Source organism: Parasteatoda tepidariorum, chromosome X2 (assembly GCF_043381705.1).
Source record: "Parasteatoda tepidariorum isolate YZ-2023 chromosome X2, CAS_Ptep_4.0, whole genome shotgun sequence".
NCBI classification, from domain to species: domain Eukaryota; kingdom Metazoa; phylum Arthropoda; class Arachnida; order Araneae; family Theridiidae; genus Parasteatoda; species Parasteatoda tepidariorum.
The window spans coordinates 19,336,958-19,357,182 of record NC_092215.1 but is presented as its reverse complement, the minus strand read 5'-3'; the positions used below and the strand labels follow the sequence as shown (position 1 = coordinate 19,357,182).

The 20,225-nt window shown below is 29.3% G+C and overlaps 2 long non-coding RNA genes across 2 annotated transcripts in view; one reads left to right on the top strand and one right to left on the bottom strand.

The window, feature by feature from the left end:
* Positions 1 to 1,923: 1,923 nt before the first annotated feature.
* The window catches only part of LOC122269011 (uncharacterized), a 22,050-nt gene continuing 3,748 nt past the window's right edge, over positions 1,924 to 20,225 (top strand). Inside the window, exon 1 of the long non-coding RNA XR_006224862.2 lies at positions 1,924 to 2,189. This is a non-coding gene — a long non-coding RNA (uncharacterized lncRNA). The remainder of the gene's footprint in view (positions 2,190 to 20,225) is intronic.
* Positions 3,792 to 9,551, bottom strand: LOC139427249 (uncharacterized). Its single transcript, XR_011638389.1, has 2 exons — positions 5,918 to 9,551; positions 3,792 to 5,618 (listed from the first exon to the last, which is right to left on the bottom strand). It is a non-coding gene; the product is annotated as an uncharacterized lncRNA (long non-coding RNA).

Here is a 20,225-nt window from a genome sequence, read left to right as displayed (position 1 = left end):
TATTGAATTACTGTTTTAATTTTGTTTCATTCCAAACTTTTTATTTTAACAATTGGTATGTTTTTTTAGAATTTTTTTAAACTTTCACTGATTACTGGGGAAAAAAACAACATATTTTTCTTCTTAGGTTTTTATAACTTATTGTAATTTTTCATGAAAATAAAATACATTTTGAAATTGAAGTATCTTCTTTTTTATTTTAATTGATAGTACATTAAAAAATAATCTTTGAAAAATTTTTGTGATGTAGAATTGTAATTTAAATTTACTTTGAGCAAAATTGTTTGATAATTTTACTAAAAGGATTTTATGAAAACAGTTTTTAGCTTTAAGAGACAAGTTCAAGTTACACTTAATGTTTTTTTTTAAAATTAAATTTCCTTAGTGATTTAAAGTCAATTTCCATTTTATTCTATTCCGGTCTATTTTCCATTTTAACTTTTACATTGATCACGCCGACTTTTTTTTTTTTTCGTTCTTAGAAATTTGAAGTTATTTAGTAGAGAAATTTATACTGTTTTCTCTTATTTCACTTCAGTTAAAATTCATAAATTTTCATTGATCATCATCTTCAATGTTTCAGTGTGACATATTTAAGGTAGTTATTATGTGATAACCATGAATTCGGTTGCAAAATTAAATCCAAAAACAATTCGATTTCGAATACCCGATCAAAAAAATGGCCAAAAACGTTGGCTACATTCTAAAATAATATTTTACTCACAATTTTGAAACTCCTTTATGCAAACGAAACTTTTTGTGAAAAATAATGTTCAATAATTATTTATTTCAATATGATAAAAGAAGTTTTGGACCTTTTATTTCTTTTTCGATTAAACTTATTAATATACTTTTTGGAATAGTAAAAATGAGAATATATAATAAAATTCATTTTAAAAGCTTACGTTATTTCTTAACTCAAATTTTGAAAATTTTTTCGTCCCTCTTGCTACTTTTTCTATTAGGGGGACCGGAAAGTAATGTCGTTTCGGTGCATTTTATATTTGTTATCAAGATTTTATTTCTAATCAATAATGCATTCACCCTCGTTAGCAATAACCTTTAAATGCCGGATCTTAAAAAAAATTAATTGGTTTTTAAGACAATGAATATTTCATGCGCCGAAACGACAGTACTTTCCGGTCCCCCTAATATAAAGCTGTTTATAGAAAAGCTAATTGTAGAAAAACTAATTGAAATATCTAGAAAAAAGAATCCTAGAATTGAACCTTTTTAATCATTTTTCACAACCAATTAAATTTCTTAATTATTTATGAGCATTTATACCAAAAAATCGCTTTCAGTTTTCGCAATATAACAATTAAAAAATTATTAATGTTAAAAATTGTAACGACAACAAACAGTAGCGTAAAAAAATATACCTTAAGTTACAGAATAATTTTAATAATCACGTAAGTTGCTTTACATTACCCTTAGGCGAAATATTAAGGGGCGAATTGTCTATAAACCCTAACTTAAGTGATAAAATCTCATATTATTGAAAAAAATAAAAGTTAACAAGGACATAAAAAAACTTAATAAACTAAATTTTATCTCCATTTTGTATTCCCAATTGTATATAAACTAATAAGTTTTAAGGAAAATGCAATAAAAACGATTAACGCGATCTAAAATACAGCAAAAACCCACAACAAACAATATTTAAAACAATGTCACCAAAATAAACTGTTTTAATTGTCGCTTTTAATATTAGTCATTGTTTACAAACAAATTCCGCAAAATAAACTGGAAACAATTCAGAAAATTTATAAACAAAATAAACTAATCAAATGTCATTAATGAATAAAATTCAAAATTTTTTGTCGTCAGTTATCGAAACCAAGAAAAGGCAGAGTAAAATGTAAACAGAACTAACTGTGATGCAATTCAGGAAAAGCGATTTTATAAATCCCGTAAATGATATAAGAACACGTGTTTCACCTTAAAATCGATATTTAAAGAACTCGAGAAGAATTTATCCTGGCAGTAGGATAGGATCCCCCTACGCTAAACGAATGAGTTGTTCCCAACAAGGATTCTGACCTTGACCTTGAATCTTCCTCAGCAGCGCTTTACTAGTAGCTGTAGAAGCGTGTGTTATAGTACATGCAGGGGCTGTCCACATATTTATTATTATAGAAATGTAGACAGGAAAAGAACGTATTAGGAAGGGGAAAGAAAAAAAAACGGTAAATAATTTTGATGTCATGTTTCTGTGCTATTATGAAATGCGGAAGAAAGCGTAGTTGAAATTTCAGGAGATGTAACATAATGAATCCATGAATTTATTTTGAAATTAAAAAATTTACTTCTCAAAATGTTTCGTTCTAAAGAAAATTGCATAAAAATTTATCTTGCATTTTACTTCAGATTTATTTATAGCGATGTAACAAAATGAATCCATGAATCTATTTCGAAAATAAAAAATTTACTTCTCAAAATGCTTCGTTCTAAAGTAAATTGCATAAAATTTTTCTTGCATTTTACTTCAGAATTATTTGCATTTTATTTGTAGCGATGCAACAAAATGTATCCATGAATCTATTTTGAAATTAAAAAATTTACTTCTCAAAATGTTTCATTCTAAAGTGAATTGCATAAAAATTTATCTAGCATTTTACTTCAGAATTATTTGTATTTTATTTGTTTATTTGTATTTTCAAAATAAACAGTATTAGTGTAATATCAGGTTAGCGGTAAGAAGAGCACTGGAAGAAAAAAAAGCACCTGGAAAAAAATACGCTCTAAAATCCCGAATTACTAAATTAGATTAATTTTGTTTAAGTATAGAATTTCTTTATAATCTTTTTCCATACTTTCCAAAATAATTTCACTAAATGCATGTACAATGGAAAATTTATAAGAATCTAATGTTATAACATTTTACTAAAAATAATTCACAATATTTAAATCCGAAATTTATTTCTTTTATTGTATTTATAAAATCGATATTTCCGGAATGTTGTAATTTCTTCTCAGCTAATATTTAGTATTAATTTGCAAAGTATAATTAAAAAACAAAAATCAAAACTTAAGTAATAAAATAATAATTTTTCTCTAAGAAATGTTTTAAATACACTTGTTTTAGTAGTTTTTTTTTACTTAGTTGGAATTAGATTCACTTGTTAATTATAAATTAATACTTTTTACATTTATTAAAATAAGAAATGTTAAGATTATTAAATTCAGACTGGTATTTTGAGGTTTAAATCAGTTCCATTCTGTTTACAGTTGCTCTTTTTAAATGCAAAAGTAGTTTAAATAATCATTTTTAATACTTGTTTATATTTACTACTTTACTAACTTTAGATCAAAAATCTAAAATTACTCGTGTATCGATCTTTGGGTCATCTCATTGATTCTAGGAAAAAAAGGTACCGGAAAAAAAGGTACGGAAAAAAAGGTCCCGGAAAAAAAAGGTCCCGGTAAAAAAGGTACCTGTGTAGGGAAAATTCTGTAGGGGAAAATATTTTAAATGAGAAGATTGGATTGAAGCGCTTTTTGCTGTTCCGTGCATGTTTTTTTGCGTGTCGCGCGTGTTCAAAGAGCTTTTTATCCAACTTTTGTTTCTTATTTATGCATTTATTCTTAAAAAGTTAATTAAATATGAAAATGTTCAATAAAATTGTTTATTTATTTTCTAAGATCATGATTCTACCGGGAATCTTGACTCTTATCTATTGAAAAAGTGTTATCAGGCTACATGAAACTTTTAGGGGAGGGGGAGTAAAATTAATGTGTTTCGCTTATAACGCTTCTAATAGAAATTTTTTGACAGGTATTTTTTGACAGGTGTCATTTTCTTTCATTTTTCGCTTTTTTTTATTTTGTAATAAGTTACAATTGATAACATAGCACAGAACCGTTTCAGTTAACCAATGGCATGTTTGGGAATCGGTTTATGCATTGACGGTCTTACTTGACCCACTGTTTGCCACCTCTTGTTTACAATATTGGGGAAAAAAATGAAGTTTAGAAAAAGTTTTTGATTTAAATTTTTTTTAAAGTTTTTGATTTATTAAAACATAATATCCCCTAACTATTGAATTTATAATTTAAACCCTAAAATATGACAAAATTATAATTTATCTAAAAAGATATTGCAATAAACAAGGCAGAGCATTCTATATCCACTATCTGGTTAATGTTTAAATATCATTTGCTATCGAATTCGAGAGCATATTTTTCTTTTTTATATTTTGGGTTTTAAAAACTTCAATTTTCGGTGCCATTTCTCTTAAAGATTTTTTCTCTGTTAGTGACTTTTTATTTTCATTATTTTAGTGAATAAATCTAAAAATTATTTTCGATTATTTTTTAAAATTTGTTAAAAATTATAAATATTTGTAATGTCTTAATTGCTTTTAAAAGGCTACTAATGTTCAATTACGTAGTCTTATAAAAGTGAACTCAACCCAGAAGACAAAGAGAACTCCTAGATCAAGCATTGGGAGAAATTTGCCTTCGTGGGGACTTTTCAATGGAACTTAAAAGCATGTGCGTTACATATAGTGTAAACCACGAAAACCATCCACGGTTAGACTGACGGCAAGTGAACTCTAACCCATAATCTGTCTTCCACAGAGGATATTTTACATTAGTACTGTGATCAGTGCGAACTGAGTGCATCTTCATATTGACCCGCCGGCTCTGGCATTCGAACCCGGTGCGGCTCTTGAGCATTTGATTGGTGGTAATGGTGGTGTTATTCGCTTATTTCTCTCTTTAAATAGATAATAATTCTTATTTATTTAATTGGCAATAAGAACAACTTAAAAAATTATCTAAACAGTAACAACTATCATTTTAATTACTTTACATCTTTAGTAATTAATTTACTAATTGAAGCGTAAAAGGTTATTTAACGTTGCATTACAACGTAGTATTATAATTAATGAATTTTTTTTCACATTTATTTACATTCACAATTAACATTTATTCAATGTACTATATTTAAGAGCAAATTAGAATCAAAATGCTGGAAACTTATCAGAAGCAAACCTTATTGAATATTTTTAGCAGGATTTCATTGATTTAATCATGATTTAAGTCAGCTGGTTTTTTTAAAAATATCATTGTTTCGTATTGAATCGAATGTTATTTTAATACTTAAATATATATTAGTCATTTAATGTATATATGTATTATAATATCTGGTCTTTTACATATTTTAATTTGTAATTATGAAATTTCCAGAAAAAAAGAAACCATTCATTAAAGTAGGATTGCTTTTTTAATAAGTAAATAAAAAAAATTAGTATGCTTGATTTGTTTTTTTTTTTTTTTTCATGTATTTTTCTTTATTTTTTTTATGATTCATTTATATTCAATTTCCAATTAGTTTGAACAAAAATTGTGCATCCATTATGCATTTGCTAGAAAGTAATTTATAATACAGTAATATTGCCTGAAATATGTAATTATTTTTATTACATTTTCATTGGATTTAAATTATTTTAATATTTATAAAGTTGAATTAAATAAGATGTGTTTTATAAGTAGATCAGTTTTTTCAATTTAAAATAAAATATATCACAAACCTTTTATGACGTAGTTGACAACTTTTTTAACTATTCCTCTAAAAACTTCAGCTTAGACGTATATGGAGAACTTTGTTTCTGCTTACAACAATATATTTATAAACATCATTTTTTATGACATTATTTTTTGAAAACACAAGAAAATTAAAAAATAACTTGATTGGAATACATTAGAGGAAAATTTTTTATTTTTTTGTAAAATAATGACGATTTCGATGTTTAAAATATACAAATTCACAAATATACAATATACAAAAACATAAATAGTTCATTGCTATGAAACTCTGCAAAAAAGGTATTACATATCATCGTTAAAATATCTTATAAATTTTTTAAATGGTATGTCTTTTAGATGTTAAAGAAAATTAAAAACTTACATTTAGGAATATTTAAATATAAAATTTGCTTTATTTAAAACTGCCATGTAGTATCATTTTTAGCTATTCAAAAAAATTAATAAACTAAAGTAATGAATACAGATTTTAATATGAAATTGGAAATGAATGAAAATTTTGTATGTTGACAATTTTGAGTTTTTAGGGGTTTTAAATTTAGTTAGTTTTTAAATTTACATGTTTTTCTTTCTTAGATTATTAGCTATTGAACTTAAAAATTCTGGGATGTCTAGATTTTGGTTTAAAAACTTAACGCAAAGTGTTTTCAACCTTTTTTGAAGAGTTTCATAGCTCCTCTTTTTTCTATGTGCGATATGCACTCCAGCTTTGATTTGCTGGAAACTGAAATACAAAGAATGACAAAGAATGAAAAACTGAAATACAAAGAATGGCTGAAACATTCTTAGAAAAAGGTTGAAAGGGTTGTTAGAGTGAAACCCCCTCTTATTCTTGTAGGTGTATTCAAGAAACCTCAAGGACATCCATTTGCAGTACACTAATGTACACATACGTCAAAGTAATTGCTATCTTCAGAAATTTACAAGATTAATGAAATGCACTGATTCTAGCAGTAGACTCACAAAAAAGTACATAAACATCTTTCCTTTTTTATAACACCAATTTCCTTTTGTTTGCAAAAATTTTAATATAGCCACAAATGCTTGTTTTTTGGTAAAGGCACACTTCAGTGCATCTAACATGATTCAATCTGTAACATACCTTATTGAATTTGATAATCATTGATTTATAATATATATTATTCACTTTGTTAAAATGATATTTGTTTTAGACCAGGGGTTTCCAACTGGCAGCCCGGGGGCCGCATCCGGCCCGCGAAGCCTTTTTTTGTGGCCCGCGGACTAAACTTTACTAGTTGTCATTTTTTTGCGGACAATTTTCGTAAAGAATCAATATGGGTTTAAAATGCTTTTCTCGTTAATAAAAACCTAATTTCTTCGTATCTGTGAAATTTAACATACCAATTGTGCAAAAAAATTTATTTCTCAGGTTTTACACCCAGGAAAATATTTATTCAAATGCAAAAATAATCATGTATGTAGCTCTATTTTATTTCATTTCTTTTTGTATTTTGTTAATATAATTTAGCATGTGCGTATCAGAAATTTTCTCGAAGAAATTATCCGATTTAACTTTTTGAGACCACTCATTTTGGACGAAAATATTTGCACACACATTTGTAAATTTTAAATGTAAATATCTATTCTCTGGTGGTTGTAGCAGACAAATCTCAATTTTCTCATTGAATATTTTGTGTGCTACTATGTAAGTTTTAATAAAAACCTAAGTTATTGTAGCCCGAATTTTTATTATTTATTTAATATTTTTAAAAATATTATTAATAAGAATTAAATATTTCTAAAAATCTACTTCTTATTTTAATTTGTAATTCAATACTTTTGTTTTGTACAACTTATTAAAAATCTGACAATAATATTTAATGTTCTTTCAAACATGAAAAAGTCCTTCATAAAATTTTGATAAAGTTGTGGCCCCACCATTTGATTTGAATTTTTAATTGTGGCCCGCGGCCTCATGTAAGTTGGAAACCCCTGTTTTAGACCATTATAACAGAATCGTCCTTTTAAAAACATTTCTCTGATAATGAAAGTGCATAGAGAAAGTGATTTTTTATTAAAAAATGTAGTTTCATGAATGCTGTTTTTAAAAAGAATTAAAAATAAAACCGTCTTTAATGAAATAAAAAAAAATATTTAAAACTGAATAAAAATAGACATAACAGAACAGAAATGTCTATTATTTATTATTATTTCTTAACAGAAATAATAATAAATAATAGATTTTAAACAAAGCGAAATTTACTTATATATTTCCTAAAAATAGCTGAGAAATGTGTTACAGGCTATTTAATGTAATTTATCAGCGCAAAATAACGCGTGTTTGAATAAGTTCTTTGAAATTAAATTTTTTTTATGCCGAAATCTTAAATTAAATCTTAACCGTGTTAAAATGAAATGTATTAACAAAAAAATATTCTTAATAAAATTCAGTATTAAAATAATCCCTTAAAAGACTACCTATCTGGTAAAAGACTCCTCATTTTACCAAAATAAATGAATCATAACTGTTAAAATAGGGTGAAAACAATTTTGCAGAGAATTGTATCTCCACTAATTACTTAAAAACTGACATATGTTTTAAAAAAATCCTTGTTTAATTAAGAAAAGAAATATATTTAACAAAAAAATATCTAGTTTAAGAAACTCCTTCTTAGAAATGAAAAAAATTTCTTGCATCAAATCCCTCCTCCTCCTACTTGCACTAATTAACGAATCTGAATCAAAATTATGAAACGGCAAGAAAACTATTCATAACGTTAGCGTCGTGTCAACTACTTCTATAAACTATTAGTTAAATAAAGAATAACACACATTCTGTAACAGAAACAACAAAAAAAATTTAAATAGTCTTTTTATCATATAAAGGAAGGGGAAAAAAGTAACATTGTGCTTAAATGTTCTTTCTCCTTTACCTCAATTAGCAAAACTAAATATCAATTAATATGAACTTAAAATATTTCCATGACACCAACCATCCGAATCAGAATTTTCGACAATAAAATAAGTTAATAGAGATAAACGTATCTCTTATAAGAAATAAAAAACCTATAAATAAATAAATAAAAGACGAAACCTCTTATAACAATTTAAAATCTTATAAAAAGAAAGAAAAAATGCATCCGACACAAAAGTCCTCCTACCTTCCTCAATCGGCTAATATGAATATCTATACCCTCTTTCCAATTTATCATTTAAAATAAAAAAATAACATCTTTTACATTAAACATATTAAAATGCATCTTCCCCTTAGAAAAATAAAATAAATAAATAAATTAAATACATCCAGCTTCTAAGAAAAGAAATACCGTGACTCTAATTAAAAAAGAGCAATACTTTCCTTTCTCCACAATTAAAGAATAAACATCCAACACAGAAATCCACCCACCTTCCTTAATCGGCTCATATAAATATCAACACCCTTTTCAAAAAATATCATTTAAAATGAAAAAAAAAAAGCATATTTTATATTAAATCTTGCCCTAAAAAAATAAAATAAATAGAGAAATTAAACATACCCAGCTTATAAAAAAAAGAAATACCGCTACTCTAATTAAAAGGCACCAATACTTACACCTCCAATCACGAATAACCATCCAACACATAAATCCTCCCAACTTCCCCGATTGGCTACTTTAAGCCCCACATTAGCAACTTCTTCACAAAATATAATTTAAAATAGAAAATAACACATTTTTCGCTTAAAAAAATTTTAAAAAAAAGTAAAATATTATTGAAAAATTTAAATTGTATCTTCCTGCTTTAAAAAATAATCAAAGAAGAATAAATAAGTGAAATAAAATTTAAAAAAAAGCGTAATACAACCAGCCTATAAGTGCCCCCCCCCTTACCCTTCTCGTTACCTCAATGATCTAATCTGAATTATTACAGATAAAAAGAATATTCATTGAAACAGCGAGAAGCATTCATGTTGCCCAGAAAGCGAGAGGGGAAATATCCCTACAGATTTTCCCTATGGAGGTACCTTTTTTACCGGGACCTTTTTTTCCGGGACCTTTTTTTCCGTACCTTTATTTCCGGGACCTTTTTTTCCGTCTACCATCTCGATTACCATTAATCGGTTATTAAATTCATATGCCATTAAACAGTCGTTATTATTATTTTTTTAAATTCTTTTTATCAAAACTTAATGATTCTGCTTTTTTTTTCCTTCCTTTTGTGGTATTGCATGGGCTCTCACCTGGTTTTTTTTCTGGTGGGTGTTTATCGAGTGGTGGGTGTTTATCGTTTTGTTTCAGATGCTTTTTCTGATTTTTTTCTATTCTTTAATTTAATTTAACCGTAGTTGAATAGCAGAACCAATTTTAGGTTTACGACTACTAAAGTTCAACTCCGTAGCCTTGTAATTTTGAACCCAATCCTGAAGACAATGGAACTCCTGGACAGAGAGAAATTCGCCTTCGTGGTGGATTTTTTGATAGAACTAACCCGCATTTGGGTTATATGGAGAGGAAAACCACGAAAACCTCCCACGGTTAGCCTGACAACAAGGAGACTCTAACGCATGATCCGTCTATCAATGAAGATATTTTACGTCAGCAATATATATACAGGGTGTTTATAAAATCCCGGACCTATTTTGATGTTTAATAACTCATAAAATAATAAAGATAGATTAAAATTAATAACATAAATGGTTAGATAAACTCAAAAAGTTTCATGACCCTTGTCAATGAACTTCCACGTGTGCCCCCTTCGTCGCACGGAGAATATCAAGTCGATAGTCAATTTCACGCCAGGTAGCGGCAAGCATGTCGGCATCCACAGAGGCTATTGCTGTTGTTGTTCTGGCTTTTAGGTCATCAATGTTCGACACGATCCTCCTGTAAACATTGTCCTTCTTAAATCCCCAAAGAAAAAAGACCAGCGACGTTATATCAGGTGATCTGGGTGGTCAAGGAATTGGACCTCATCACCCAATCCATCTTCCTGGAAAATGGTTATTCAAAGAACTACGAACGATGATACCCCAATGAGGTGGTGCACCATCTTGTTGCAAAAAGACATGTGGCTGAAGCTCTTCCAGTTCTGGAAATACGAAGTTTTCCAACATGTCTAAGTATATACGACTGATGAGACCGTCTTTTCCGTAAAAAAGAAAGGCCCAATGACTCGGTCGTGCATTAGTCCACACCACACATCAACCTTTGGGGAATCCCTTTGTGTCTCACGGTATTCATGGGGGCTTTCAGATCCCCATATGCGCACATTATGGTGATTAACAATGCCAGAAACATGAAAGGATGCTTCGTCGGAGAACATTATGCGCTTCAGAAAATCAGCATCATTTTCTATCCTTCCTACCATATCTGTTGCAAACGCCATCCTCCTATAGGCCTATCGTCCGGTTCCAAACCTTGAACGATTTGAACTTTGTATGAATGCAGTCTTAATTGTTTGTCCGTCTTGTACACCGTCGAAATTGGCATATCCAATTCTCTTGCCGCTGATCTCACAGATCTTCCAGTATTGTCTAAAAATGTCTGTCTGACACGCTCAATAAATGCCTATTCCATCAATAAATGCCATACGTTTGTTTATATCTTCATTATTTTGAGAGTTATTAAACATCAAAATGGGGCCGGGAATTTATAAACACCCTGTATATTGGGCAGGGAAAAGGGTATATGCTCATAGGTGTAGCGTGAGGGAGACACACCTTTTGTTTTTAAAAACTGGTCGCTTAATTTAAGTTTTATGTATATATGCATATTTATTTTTGTTTTTAGAAAACTGTTCGTTTAATTTAAATTTCATATGTATGCATGTTTATTATGTTTGTATATTTATTTATAAATGTATGCATAAAACTTACAATATGCGAACCGTTTTCAATGGAGTAAATAATAAATAAATCTATTGAAATTACAATTTAGACACATGACTAAAGAAATAATGACAAGCTTGCTCACCTCTTTGTTGCACCGACCGCCGATAGTGCTTACTAAACACCTCGTGTCACGTGACTTTCGCAGTCAACTGTATCATTATTGACGCTTATATTCTGATTCGAAAGTTTTTATCACATAAATTTTTTTTTTATCTGATGAAATATTAAATTTAATAACCCTTTTAAAAAATTATTCTGATGTTCAGTAATCATTGAAAAAAAATATATATATTTTTTTTTTTTGAAATTTGAAAGAGTAATTGACTATGAATGAAATTATGAAAGGTTAATTAACTTTTTTGCGACTATTAACAATCAGTCAGGGTCTGAGATTAAAGCAGAGTTGCCATAATCTGGTTAATGAGTAATATTTTTTTTAATAAAAAGTTTAATAATTTTTAATTATTTGAGTTAATTTTATAACAGTCATTGAACAACTGACCCAATTTTCGGTTTACGACTATTAATGTTTAACTCCGTAGCTTTGTAACTTTGAACCCAACCCAGATGACAAGGGAACATCTGGATTAAGTATTGGGAAAGGTTTGCCTTCGAGGAGGACTTTTTTGATGGAACTAACCCGCATTTGCGTTACATGGTGGGAAAAACCACGAAAACCTCCCATAATTTGTCGGACGGCAAGGGGACTCTAATCTATGATCCAACTCCCACTGAGGATATTTTACTTTAGCACTGTGGTCGGTGCGAGCTGGGTGCAGAATTTGCATCGACCAATCATTGCTGAGATTCGAACCCGGCCACCTCATCAGGAGGCGAGCCCTCTATACCCTGAACCACTACGTCTCAAGTTACAATTTTTGAAAAATTTTTTAGGCATTTAATTGTGTGATGGTGAAGAGAAATTAACATCTAGATGTGATGACAAATATTTACGTTTTGCCCAAAAGATCGGTTTGCTGCTAGTTTTGTTACCCCCGTTATCTATTATCTGAACAGACTCAAATAAGCAGTGGTGGCTCAGGGGATAGAGTGGAGTTTCGAACTCGGGACCTTCCTGCTATGAGACCTTGACCACCATTACAAAAGACAGTTTGTGTCTGTTTCAATGTATCAAGTTATTTGTTGCCACTTTGATGCCAAATTTTTTTTATTTATTTAAAACTGAAAATCTTTTTTGTTAAGATATTTTGTTTCGAAAAAAGTTGGTAAGAGTGAAGCACTGTTAGAAATTGCCCCGAAAAAATGGTTAGATAACAATTTATTGAATTATTATTTTAAAATATTCAAACAAAATAATCAAATAACCTTAAATAAGATGGTATTTAAACTGTTAACTGTATTTTGTGTTGTATTCATGTTTTCTTATCCATACTAGTTGTAAACGATTCCAAAGCAGTAAAGGTAAAAATGGCTTTATCGTAAATTTTACGGTTCACTGACTGGGGCTGCTGCCGAGTTTTTTACCGTAATTTTAAAAGGAAAATTTCTACTGTGCAGTTAAAATGGTAAAAAAAAAAAAAAAAAAAAAAATTACAACCGAGCGTGAGGGCGGCAAGCAAGTTCGTTACCTCCAACGTAGATATATAAATAAATTGAAATTAAATTACAAGTTACCAAAGGCTTTTTGCCTGCACAGTGCTCCCTATAATTTTAAGCGGCGAACATCTTAAAGGAATATATTTTACTCATCGATTCACATCACCTAGTGATTTTCCTATGTCCTGCCCTTTTGTAAGACTAAAAATGATTGTTTTCCCGCGTCGAGTGCAAACATCTGAATATTCATTATTTTTCAATATTCTTTTTTCCCACCGCTGAAATAATAGATCAACAAATTTAATTTGTTGTTTTCTTTATGACAAAACTAAACCTACTAATTTAATAGTGTAGAACTTCACTTGTAATTACAAAATTGTCAAAGTGAATATCAAACTTTTCCTCCCTGCAGAAAGGAAAAAAATAAAAAAAATATCAACTCTTTCAAAACTTAATTATGGTGTTTCAACCCTTCGGAACGGATGAGACACCGGTGTCCCTTTTATATCTATATTTTTTTCTGGAGCTTTAATTTCAAGCGAAAATATATTTTCGTACTTTTTAATAATAAAAAAAATTCTCATAGTTACGAAAAAAAATCTGTTGGATTATCGGAATTATATTTGCACTAAAATATAAAATCCAAAAAAAGTAGTTTGAATTTTTTTTCATTCAAATTCAAAAATTTATCAATAATTGACTTTGTAAATTAAATAAATTTTAAAGATGATTAATTGTTTCACTTAGACTTAAATAACTGCAAATAAGTGCAAATTCGAAAAATTACTTTAATAGTAAGTTGTGTTTAGAAGATTTTACTTTAAACGTAGAAACCGATCTTTCATGCTGTATTTCATATTTATAACACTAAATATAATATTTTTCACTTATTTTGACCTAAATTGATACAAAATAAGAAAAAAAAAAGGATGAAAAATTTGTTTAATAAAATTTCTGAGTCAAAGGGTTAAAAGCATCTTTAGAATTCCGTCACCTTTAGATTTTGGTTTGATTTTTCAATAGCCTCAATTATTTCCTGTGTTCTATTTTGTGATTTTTTTTGAATAGTTATAAAACTTATGCATTAAATTCATTTGTATTACTTTTAATCAACTTTGCTACTTAGTTGTATAAATTTCATGTTGGATTTTAGGAATAAAAATTATTAATTATAATTATTTTGTTTATTAACATCGATTATTTAATAGAGTCAATAATTTTCTGTGTTCTATTTTGTGATTTTCTTATGAATACTTATGAAACTATGAAATAGTATACATTAAATTCATTTATTATTTTCAATCAAATTTGCTATTTAGTTACGTAAATTTCGTTTTGGATTTTATAAAAAAAACAAAAATTAATTAATTATTATAAATTCATTTATTAACATTGATTTTTCTGCAGCTTCAATAATTTTCTGTGCTTTTTTTCAATATTTTAATCATACAAGGACTTAATATTAAATTGTAACAAATTAATTTTGTAATGTGTTATAACTGAAATAAATGTCCTATATTTGTTAGTGTAATACTTTTTTTTCTTCAAATAATTTGCCTAAATAATTTTCATGACTCATTAATAATTTTCATCCTTAACACTAGGTTTACGGACGTTTCTTATATACCTATCTCTACGAACATACGTCAATTTGACGCATGAACGAATACATATAACAGCACTTTCAGAGATGCGAACTTGCTCCGGACAGCAATTTTTTATTTTTTGAAGTGGTAGTTTATCAATTGTGATTCTTGGTTTAATAAATTCATTTTGGTAGATTTTTATCCACCACTGTTTCTAAATAATTCGTAGGCTTATATAATTCACCACTTTATATTTGCAAAATTTACTTGGTAGTTATTTACCGTTTTTTTTAATTATTTTAGCGTGTCCGGAGCAGTTGGCATCTCTGCACTTAGAAAGCAATGTAATTATATACTATAAGAAAAAAAAATGAAAATATGAGATATATATTTATGAAATATTCTAATATTTTATTTTTCAATACTCGAACTAAGCAACTGAAACCTTCAAAATTTGACATTAATTGACATTCTGCTTTTGTTCTTTCTATTATTGCTTATCGGCAACAGTTGTTTATCGCTTGTTTCATTTGAGATAACGATATCGGATAGCGGATCGAAGTATTGTCGGAGCATTCCTATTTATTATAGATGTGATGTTTGCATGTTTACTCAAAATTTTGTCTAAATTACGATCACGTCAAATTGACGCATAGATAGGTATACCACAAAGAGAATTTCAATATTTCAAAGCTATTGAAGAAAATAGACTTCAATATATATTTACCTCGATCAATGGATAAAAGTGATTACAAGAGATAAAATAAAAATGCAAAAAGGTTTTGTAATTTTCCTTATAAAATTGGAAATGAGTCAAAATGATGCGTCCCGTAAACCTAGTGTTAAAGACTTTTTTTTATTTAAATCTACAAGACTAATCTCTTAACTAACCGGAGTTGTTTTTAACTAACCGGAGTTGTTTAAATTGTTTTTAACTCCGACTCCTGATTATCTCAAAATAGTCTTTGACTCCGACTCCCCAGTTCTGGTTAATACTCACAAGTTTTTAAAATCATTTTCGTAAGAATTAGACCATTGAAAATTGATTATAAACTTTTGAAAAAATGGTCTTCGATCCCATTGAAAGCAGCTTTGGTTGCAGAAATAAATCAGTTAGAGAACATTAGGCATAATTTTATAATTTGTTGAATCATTTTAAAAGTGCCTTAATTCTTGTGGCTCTGTAGAGGCGGTAATCATTAGTCCAATTTTTAGTGGTAACTTAGGTAGCATCAATGTACCATTAAACATATTTTTGTAGTGTGAGATACACTTCAATTTGTAAATCATGTCGGGAAAATCATCTTAGAGAAATGAATAAAATCCTTTCAGGAAAAATTCATTTATTGAGTAAATATTAAATTAAAAATGGCCATATTCAAAAATATAATGAAAAGAAGTGCCTTAAAGGGAGCAAAGTAATCATTCTCTTAACATCTAGAATTTTCTGTTAAGATTGATATTCAACGGTTGGGACTTCAAGGCCCCCCCCCCTTGTCGCCAAAAATTGGAAATTGAAAGTGAATGAATTGTTCCCAACGGACAGTTAGGGGCATGGGAAGAGATCCAAGATTGTCGAATTATTAAAAGATAACATAGCCAACCCCACATAATCAATATTAAATTTGAAAATAATTTGACGATAGCGAATCGCCAAAAATCGCTGTGAGAATTAGTATAACTAAGTAACTGAAATATTTTTGTGCTAAGAAATAAAGAGTTATAAATAGATTTTTGTTTACGATTTTGTCGCGACTGTGAATTAATGAGTCTATATTAGTATTGAAATAAAAAAGTTAGCGCTTACATTGATTGTTAAAAAAAGAATAAAACATTTTATATTCGATTTTTATAGATTGTAATAAAAATTAAATAATTGGTTTAATTTAATTAAAAAAAAGTTTAAGAAATTAAAGAAATTTTAAAAGCTAGGAAATATGTAATACCTATTATGGCATCACAGGCTCACTATTTTTTTCCCCATCTAATAAAACAAAACCATTGTCCCTGTCTATTTTGAAAGATATTGTGCCATGAAATATGCCTTCTTGTTCTTCGTCAGTGGCACGGCAGCCGTGGGTGGGCCCTGGCCTTCTACATAAGTTTTTTCCCGGCGTCTTCCTGTTTGACGACTGTATCTTCCAATTTTTGCTTTTCGAAATATCTTTGTCTTTTCAAAACAGTCAATCCATCTAAGGCGTTTGACTCTTTTCCTAGTTCCTATTGGCTTGGTTAGAAATAGTTTTTAAAGTTTCGATTTTCTTGTATTCTAATCCCATGTCGAGCCAATTTTATCCTATGGATTATCAACTATTTCAGGCTCTTTGAAGACTTTATTTGCCGTTGCTATTAGCAACTCACCTGAGGACCACCACAAAGTATTCTTTAGATTTTTCTCTCAAAAAGTGCCAATTCCTCTTTTTCATGATACTGTGCCTAGGGGTTGGGAATTTGACGTCATAAATTAGGACACTGCTATTGAAGTAATAAAAAAAAAATGGTTGCTAATATTTGAAGGTAATTATTTTAGCTTTCTTGTATTATCTTTAAATTTTCTTTTAAAATGGTTGTATGAAACAGCTTTTTATAATACTTATGTCTTTTAAGGCTGTTTTTAAAAGCCTCCACCGTCATATGAAATAATGCTTTTTGGCGAATAATATGCTATATTCATAACTGCTGTGAGTTTGTGACAGTTATTCATGACTGTTAGGACAAGTTTAGCCTATCTTAAGCTAGCACTGTTTATGCTTATTCTGGAAAATGGCGCAAAACGTCATTATCCGGAAAAGTCACAGTTTTGAGAGAATGAAAAGCGTTTGTTGTCTAATTTTTAAACGTTTAAAAACTTTCTCTAATGCTGCACAACCTGGGCTCATAAAAATTTGTAAAAACTGAGAAATAGGCAGTGATTTTGAGAATTTTCATCTAGATGGGAAAATGTCGCCAAATTAGTAATGGTTAAAAAAGTTTAATAATTTTTAAAACATCTAAGTTATTTGTCCGTTATTGATCTGCCCAGAAAATTCTTCAAGGCATATATGTAGTACAGTCAAACCCCGTTATAATGAACCTTGAAGGGACCGAAATTTTGGTTCACTATAACCGGGAGTTCGCTATATCCGTACTGCGAACAATTGTATCTCATTTTTCCGAACTGCTCCCTTTTATTACACGTTAAAATACATGATCAATTAAAAGAAATACAAAAATGATTAAAAAAACAATACGTAGTAACAAAAAATGTTTTAACTTTTATTTTTTATTACTCTTCGTCTTGCCAACAAAAAATTAAGGTATGGCCTTTAGGGATTTAGGGATGGGAAATTGGGATAACAGAAGCAAACAATAAAAATTGCTTATGGCTTCATTCCACTGAATAGATGGTTTTAAAAAACGGTATATGCATTTCTTGAAGAAATTTCAAAATTACCAAAAAATAAAGAAAAAAAAGCAGTCGAAGACAGAAGAAAGATCATAATAACCAATTTCCTCTCTTATTTTGGTTCACTATATCCACAAAAAATATTATATGTGTATAGCAAGGCACGGGAGCGAACATTCCGTTCACTATATCCGGGAGTTCACTATAAACCATGTTCACTATAGCGGGGTTTGACTGTATATATAGTTTAAAGTCATTGCTTTGCTTTAAGTGTAAGGCAAACTGTGGCTTTTTTATTTTCCTCGGCGACAAAGCTTCGAAAAACCTTAAGTTCTTATTAGCTGTTGTAATCATAGATATATCAGTTTTTTAGCAAGTGGGAAAAAACGTGAATCAACTTTGTTTATTGTAACTTTGAAACTTAAATTTTAAAAAGCATTTTCACAACATTTTGGGACAAAGCCGACTTCTACTTTGTTCTCAAAAGTTGCCAAAAACAAAAGCTTTGAGGAAACGAAAGTTAAAAATTTCACCTAGAATCCAAGATGGAGCTCTTAAAGACAATCAATAAGAATAGAAAACAATAGAAAACATGTATCGAAACTATAATCCCATAATTACTATCATGTAAACATTTGTTTTAACAATGAATGATGATGAAATAGTATTTAAACATAAATTCAATAAAGTGAATTTTATGTCATTTCATCTTTTTCAACAGAAGTTGTTGACAACCAATCACAAAGCAGAATTATTTAAATACTTCAGGTATTTGCCAAAAGTAAGGCTAATGTGACCCAATTACAGTTTCAAGGTTTCAAATTTATGTGCATAATTATTAAAAGGAAGCTGATACTTACAAATAATGGCTCTAAATAGAGATATGATTATGGCTTACAAATTATTAATTGTTTTCTTCGTTAACGATAGGATTATACTAATTAATGGCTAGGGGGGTCATGTAAGAATTTAAATTAGTAAATTTTTATGCGATATATACAGGAGAAAATTGTGTAAGGATTAAATGCATTTTGACTAAAAAGTTGCATTGTTTTTCTAATTACTTTAAAACATAATTCTTAATAAATGCGGTACAAATATTGCAACTCAATGGAAGTTAAACAATGGAAGTTTACAATGAAAGTTAAAAACTATTTTGAATTTTGGTTAAAAATTTTGGATTGGAGTTATATTTTCTTGCCATCTTGATTTTCAGGCTACATGTTTGTTTTTCAACTTTTCTGCTTTTTTTTCTGTTTTTAACACGTTTTTAATGATGAGTTTTGATAACTTTTAAAAAGATAAAAAATAAAGGTGTCGCCTTATTAGAATAGGAAAAATAGTGCTTGGCAAGTTTTAGAATTTATACGGATTATTTTTAAAAAATTTAAAGTAGTGAAATAATATAGTTGACGAATTTCGATAGGTTTAACGTCAATTCCAAGAGGGAGATAAAATTTGTTATCGTTAAAAGTAATTCATGTTGTAATTAGTTTGAAATGTTTTTTGATGAATATCGTACAATAGATAGACATTTTTTACTATCTATATGTGCTATCTGTGACATTAAGTCACAGCCTAATTTCTAAATATCCCGTTTTATTAATCAAAATACTAATTTTTCGGCTTAATTTATATTTTTTGATACAGTTTTTATTGTCTTCATCTTTTTTCTTCTCGCCCCTTAACGCGTTAGCGCAATGAGGACATTTTCCCCAGGAAGCTCCTTGCACATTCCTCAGACACTCCTTTTCTTGGAAAAAAAAGCTGTCGGCGACCTTTGATGTCAACACATGTTTTTAGTTACGGTACGGTCGCCGTTAGTATTTAATTCTGCTAAAATTTAAGGGGTTAGTTAACTCAGTTCAGTTCGCTCCTTAAGCTCGATTTTTTTGGCTTTTTAGGAAGTTTAACTTCCACTTCTAGCTATTTCTTTAAATACCGCCCATTTCTGGGAGCGAGCAGCATTCGAGGTTTTTGTCAACACCATCTTACGATCCCTTAACAGGGGTTTTTCATTTTCACCCCCTCCTCTCTTTGGAGAGACGGAGTTTTATTTTTGTTTTAAATATATGGCGGTCATATTTCTCCGACCCTCTGTGGTTCCCCTCTGCGGGCTGTGATTGTTTTGTTTTTGTTTCCTCGCCATGAACATTTAAGTGATTATTCGATACTTTGATTTTTCTCAGTCACCTCGCTCGCGTACTGAGCGTTTATTTTGCTTCGGTTTTCTCTCTGTTTGAGGGAAGGAACTTCACTCCCTTTTTAATGGCGTAATACCTGCCCGCCGACTCCCCAAGGATGCGGTTTTTTT